This window comes from Orycteropus afer, unplaced genomic scaffold (genome assembly GCF_000298275.1).
Source record: "Orycteropus afer afer isolate SDZICR_OR568_19922 unplaced genomic scaffold, OryAfe1.0 scaffold00404, whole genome shotgun sequence".
NCBI classification, from domain to species: Eukaryota; Metazoa; Chordata; class Mammalia; order Tubulidentata; family Orycteropodidae; genus Orycteropus; species Orycteropus afer.
In genome coordinates, this window is record NW_006921991.1 from 1899628 (window position 1) to 1906594 (window position 6967).

General features: G+C 45.2%; 1 protein-coding gene across 1 annotated transcript in view; it reads left to right on the forward strand.

Annotated features, from left to right (window-relative positions):
* The first annotated feature begins 238 nt into the window (after positions 1–238).
* Positions 239–6967, forward strand: part of SH3KBP1 (SH3 domain containing kinase binding protein 1) — a 370819-nt gene continuing 364090 nt past the window's right edge. Inside the window, exon 1 of the mRNA XM_042782665.1 lies at positions 239–391. The gene's annotated coding sequence lies outside the window, so the exon portion shown is untranslated. The remainder of the gene's footprint in view (positions 392–6967) is intronic.

The window sequence follows — 6967 nt, forward strand, 5'->3', positions numbered from 1 at the left end:
CCCTGAGAGCTATATAGACTGCCCCACCTGGGCCTGACCACAAGTAGCACTTGGTTTATGTGCTATAGGCCTCAGGTTAACCAAAATTGGGTTGCTATGTGTGGCCCTATTATTTTGAGTATTCATAGAGGGGAAGTCCCTTTACTATGACCTCATTGGCCTTCATAGATGCTGGACCTCAAACTTCTCCACCATCTGACTCTAATTTGTTCTTTTTCTTCTGTTCTTTTCAGTGGAGGCCATAGTGGAGTTTGACTACCAAGCCCAGCACGATGATGAGCTGACGATCAGCGTGGGTGAGATCATCACCAACATCAGGAAGGAAGATGGAGGCTGGTGGGAGGGACAGATCAATGGCAGGAGAGGTTTGTTCCCTGACAACTTTGTAAGAGTGAGTACAAAGCGAAACCCTTTTACTGTGTCCTGTGGGGTCTGCTGCACAAAGGTCGTGGGTCACTGGAGGCTGGGTTTCATGGGACTCTCTTAGGGGATACATTGACAGCTTGACCTCCTGTGTCAAAAAGAACACGTATAGCCTTGCCTTTGCCATCTGGGTACATCTGTTTTGAAGTCGACTTTTTAAGGCCCAGAATGATATTTTTCCTAAATGTATCACTTCTAAAAAATGCCAGAAAAATAGAAAGCTTATTAAATTGTTTTATTTATTTGTTTTATAGTTTAAAAGAATTTTGCCCTTTTTCGTATGCAAAATGAGGATGAAATGCAGTTTTGACCACTTAAGTAGCAGTCCAATCAAATGCAGAATTCAAATTACACTGTTTTTTACCTTTTGTGTTCATATTGTGTTTTGGTAGGAATATTATTATTTTCCTTTTCCCCTTTATGTCCATGAAGCATTGAATAAAACCTGCCTTTTTTTTAAGTAAAGGTTAAAAAACCATGCCCTTTGTAGAATTTATTTAGAGTTTAATTGTTAAAATATAGAGTATTCATGTTAATATGTTACATTACTACATTAGTAGATAATAGTTTGGTCTGAAACGCCCCTGTATCATAATGCCAGAAGGGTCCTCATTCCTTAGAACAGGCATACAGCATTTGCCCAGGGATAGAGCTATGAAGGCAGGAAGGGATGGGGAAAAGCGAAGGGAGGGGGTCGGTGCAGGGAGGAAGTGGGAGGAATGCTGTTACAGGGTGGGGATTTCAGGGAATGTCAAAAAATAGAATGTGTATGGATTGTGGATTGGAAAACCAGTCTGCTCTGTACACTTTCACCCAAATAAAAAAAAAAAAAGGTCCCTGTACCATAAACTTCCTACCTGACACCTGAGAAAAATGGATTGTTCTTAGTAGTAAGAGCTACATTCTTAGAAACAAGCAGAAACTCCCAGTCTCTGTGAGTCCAGGACAGACTTAAGAGAAATGTGGTTATAGGTGGCAGACACTGTGAGGAAGGCTGGGCTGAGAAAAGCAGGTAAACGAACAAAAAACCAAAAGCGATTCCAACTCATGGCGCCCCGTGTGTGCGGAGTAGAACTGGTTCACAGGGTGTTCAAGACTGGGGCAGTTTAGAGGCAGATTACCAGGCCTTTCTTCCAAGGCGCCTCTGGGTGCATTTGAACAGCCAGCCTTTCTGTCAGTAGCTGGAGACTTAATCAGTTGTGCCATCCAGAAAAGCAGCTAGCCCCTAAAAGAGCCCTGAGGGCTCAGTGGGAAGGTTTTATGAGAAGGGGTTGTTGATGAAAAGGGTTGATACACTCCAGACTTCCAGCTCCCGAAGCTCCCGAGAACTGCATTGGGCCTTACCCTGCCCCTAGACTGGAACCAGTTGGAACACATCGTAGTCTTTCTTCAGGATCTCGCCTCAGGGCCATCTGCTAACATTTTTCTTACTCCCTTTCTCTCAGTCTCTCTTCCTCCCTCCCTCTGTCCTTCATTCTCTTTCCTTCGCGTACAGAAAGCTGGGGAGAGTTTTGTTCCTAACATGCTGATAAACATTGCTTTCTCTAAGTGGTATAAACTCTTTTCTTGGACTGCACTTGTGGTTTGAACCCATGCAGTGGCTGCACAGGAGACGGACCTGGTGATCTGTTTCTGTGAAGATTAAAGCCGAGGAAGCTCTATGGGGCAGTTCTACTCTGTCATGTAGGGTCGCTGTGAGTGGGTAATTGACACCGGAGCACCACAGTTGAACCTAGCAGCTCTCCAATTTTAGAGTAGGAAAGCATTAAATCTGGGCCGGGGAAAAGGCTGTTGATGTGTAAACAGGAGTTAATTCTTTGGCTTTCCAAACATAAAACTGTTTGGGGAAAAGACCATCCTTAAAATTGAGCCAAACTAGGATGAGGAGCTCTGGTGGCGTAGTGCCTAAGGCATGTGACTGCTAACCGAAAGGCTGGTGGTTCATACCCATTCCTTGGAAGGAAAACTGGGCAATCTACTTCCGTAGTGATACTGCCTCAGAAACCCAAGGAGGGGTCGCTGAGTCGGATCTGATTCATCTGACGCGATGGCAGAGTTTGGTTTTGGTTTTTAGGATGCAGAAGGAGTGTTTTTCAAGATAAAAGGCGCAAAACTCGGAGTAGACGTGAAGGATGGAGGACTGAGAGAGGAGGCCTGTGGGAAAGTGAGAGGGGGACACTGGGAAAGGGAACGGGCTACAGCATCTGCTCCACCTTTGGAGTAAGTAAGGCCCTGTTTTGAAAGCATTTAACGTGTCCTCTTGGCTTCGTTCCTCCTCATTCCAAACTACAAATACACAGAATGAGAACACTTGAGGTGGGAGGTGCTTACAAAACATACCGAATTGACTCTTAAGGCTGCCAGACGGAGGTAGTAGCTGGAGTGCTGCAGGCATTTGTGGGAGGTGCCAGGGACCCAGGGCAGGGACAGTGGGGCAGGAAAAGCTTACCCAGGCTCTGGGACCCCAAGCACCAGGGAACAGAGGACTTCCTCCCCTGTCAAGTTGGGGTAATGTGGTCTCGTTGCCCCACCAGGTGCTCTCTACCCCATTGTCCACCTGCTCTGCCTTCCCACGGCTTTGGCTCCAGGGGATCCCTGACTAGCCCCCACTGGGAGGGCAGGAGGACAGTGAGGTTAGGGGGTTACTCTGCCGACTTCCTGCCTGTGGGGTTGCCTTGCTGCACCTATGAAGCCCACCTTCTTGTACATCCTCTCTCTGACCCCTACAGGTTTAGGGGCACCCTTGCTTCTAGCCCTGGATATTGCCTTGAGTTTTCACTATACCCTACCCATTTTGTAAACACTTCTTTATTAATTATGCCTCGGGTTATGCTAATTTCAATGTGCTGTTTGCTTTCGAGAGCCCGACCTCCTCATCCAGCCATTCTGCAGGTAAATGAGACAGTGTGTGGAAGTCACTTAGCATGGTGGCTGGTTACCTGCCGAGTGTGCCGCTGCTCTTGTTAGTGGTTGAAGGAATGGGCCCTCTCCCCTGGGCACAGATAGCCCTGCTCTTGCCTATCCAGCTGTCATGGAATCTCGGCTTGAGCGGCAGCCATGCTCCTGGGAGGCGCCCATTCCACCTGGGGCACAGAGAGGGTGCGGCAGGCACAGCTGGGGCTGCACTACTCGTGGCTGTCGTATTGGACAGAAAAAGAAACTTCTTTCGTATGGCTGCGTCTCTTTACAGGTCTTCACCGGCTGGGAATGTTTTGGGCCCATTATTGAAAATTCAGTAGGTGGATGCAGTGGAGTTTAACAATAACAAAAAGTCCCCTAGCGGATTCTAAAAGCAGAAAATACTTCTTTAAATTATAATGTCTTGTTTAGCTCAAGAGTAATACGTCCTCAGATTGAATGGGAGAACTTGTAGAATCCTATCATTTACTTGCATGTCTTTGTGTCGCTGATATTGGCAGAGAGCCTGCTTAAGCATTGGCTTGATCCATTTATCAGTACGTTAATCAGTGTCCCTTTTGAGTGTGGTCCACCAAAGGGTTTTGGGGTTCAGTATCTCTGTCTAACTCGGTATTGCTTTGTTCCCTTAAGAGAATACCAGGTAGGCTCCTGCATCCCCATACAGACCCAGGCTATCCCACGCTTTGCCAGCTCCCAGGCTCAGACTCATTGGTGCACATACATGTTTGGGTTTGGGGTTTGTCTGCTGCTTCTTGGATTTGGCTAATTCCTATTTACTTTTCAAATCCCCCTCCCCTTTCTTCTCCCTACCACTCTCCCCATCCACTCTTTTGGGGTCTATTCGTGTATGGCTTGGTGGTTTTTTATACAGGTATGTCCCTGCATAACCACCATCGCAGTCAATACTATTTCCATCTTTACAGAAACCTCCATCGTGCCCTTTTCCCAGCCATCCCCCTTCCACGGCTGCCCCTCCCCCAGGTAATCTATCATCACAGACTCTTTTGGCATGTGCTTGAATTCCATGTGAATGGAATCGTACAGTATGTGCTCTTTTTTGGCTGCCTTGCTTTCTTTTATGTATATATGTAACCAAACAGTGTTACATGTATCAGTGGTTGGTTCTTCCTGCATAAACCCAAAACCAACTCACTGTCTCCCCTTATAGGAATATGTCATAATTTATCCATTTTCCTACTGATGGATATTTGGGTTGCTTCCAGTTTGGGGCTATGATGAATAAAGGCTTTAGACATTTTTATGTAAGTCTTCTTATGGACATAAGCACTCATTTCTCTTGGATATATTTGTAGCAGCGGAATTGCTGCCCCCACTCACTTTGGCATATGTGCGTTTTTCTGTGTGTAAAGCTGTGGCCTCTGGTGGGGGAAGGGAGATAACACACCTACGTTGAGCCACATTTGTGCCCCACCAGCTGCCTGACTCAGTCAGCCTGGAATCTTGTCTTTGTGTGCTGCCCTATGAGCATGGCAGGTAAGAAGCCTTGGTGTCCAGACTCCATCTCCCAAGGGCTGAATTCTTTGTTAGTCCTGTAAACTATCAAAGATTAATTCTGAAATTGTTAAAAACATACAAATAGATAGTGAACATGTGTCAGAAGTTTTATCTAACTCATTTAATGAGGGAACTAGCAGAATGACAAGTGATTAAATGAGGATGTGAGAAACAGATAAAAAGCCAGTGGAAAAAGGAATGTTCAAGAAAGATTTCTAAATCAGATTCAAAACTGGTTAATGTCTTTCAAAGCCCACTGCCATCAAATAGATTCTGACTCATAGTGACCCTGTAGGACAGAGGAGAACCGCCCCGAGAGGAGTAAGGGTTTCCAAGACTGTAAACCTTCACGGAAGCAGACTGCCTCGTCTTTCTCCCATGGAGCGGCTGGTGGCTTTGAACTGCTTACCTTGTGGTTAGCAGCCCAATGTTATAAACACTTTGCCACTAGAGCTCCTTGGTTAATGTCTTAGAAGAAGATAATAAATAAAATCTTCTTTGGAGTTATCATCTCTACCAGAAAAGAAAAGAAAAAAGCAGCATACCTTATCACTTGTCTCCATGTCAACCTGTGACTTTACAGGTTGGTAAAGTGTCTAGGCTTTTGTAAATTGTTAGTTAAATCAAGTTAGATTTCCAGAGTTAGATGACCCTCCTGGGGACTTATTAGCGAGTGGATTGACATAGTATCAAAAGGTCACATGATCATCTTTTTTGCCTAATTTCCAAGTTTTAGATTTATTTGGGAACAGACCGTATATAGGGTACAATAATGAGAGATACTAGGATGAATCCTCAAAGACATTTATTTAAGAAAATAAGATGGTTGGTTGCCCTTCTGGGGCCCTAAACTGCCACATAAAGCCTCCTGTTATTGAAGGCTCTTTTATAGGGGTTCGTTTTCACATGTTGAATTTCATGAGCACTGTCTTCCTTTTGGAACCTTCCCCTCAGATCCAGACAACAGTGTAGTTTAGGCAACAAAGAACTTACAAGCAGCCATTTTCTGCATTCTCCTGGCATGGAGCCTCGGACCTGTATTTCTTAGTGGCCAGCCCAATGAAGTTCAGAAAGAAAAGGCCTCGAAGCTGTAGCTTGGGCTGATAAGCTGTGTCATCTGCTTCGGTGGGGAGGAGTGTTGGATGCCATGCAGCGGGACCCAGACCTGCCACAGCTGTGGCTCACACATAGACCTGTGGAGGGCAGGAAGCTGTGGTGGGAGTTAAGGAATCAGCCTGTTGATCTCTTGAGTTGCTCTGACACCGTCTGTGAGGAAGTGAGCGCTTGGTTCTGCCTGGTGGTATATGTGTTAGCTAAGAATACATTTCATACAGCACGTACCCCAGTGTCAGAGGGCAAATGTGCCTTCGTGTGGCTTACACATCATATACTGAATGTGATAGTTTTCAGCTTGGTTTCCCTATGGCCTCCGCTTCATTTGCTAGGTGTTTTACATATCTCTTTGGCATATTCAGAACTTTTTTTTTTTTTTTTTAAACAAACTCTGGTAAGAGGTTATATTTGTGTAAAATGGTGGGTGAGTACAGGTGTTTGTTTTTTTTTTTTTTAGATCAGTGAGGTGGAAGGCCAGCATTTTGCACCCTTGCACTACTCTGAGATAAAGCTCACTGTGATTTTTATGTTCTTAATTTAAGAAAGAATCACAAGTTTCCTTCAACAAGTGGCATAAAATAGACATTTTCAGGTGCTCATTCTGTATTCAGGGAGCTCTGGTGGTGCAGTGGTTAAAGCATTCAGCAGCTAACCAAAAGGTTGGCAGTTCAAACCCACCAGCCACTCCATGGGAGAAAGATGAGGCAATCTGCTTCCATAAAGATTAACAGCCTTGGAAACCCTCTAGGGCAGTTCTGTCCTGTCCTATAGGGTTGCTATTTTTTTTTAGGAACTGCTCTTTTTTTTTAAATTGTGATTTGGGTGAAGATTTACAGAGCAAATTCACTTTCCATACAGCTGTTCACATACACTTTGTCTCATGTCATTGACCACAGTTTACCATAGTGCAACAGCTCCCCTCCCACTTCCTCCCCATAGTTACCTCTTCCCAGTGTCCATCCCTCCATACTGTCCTGCCCCCTGAGCTGTCTCCCTG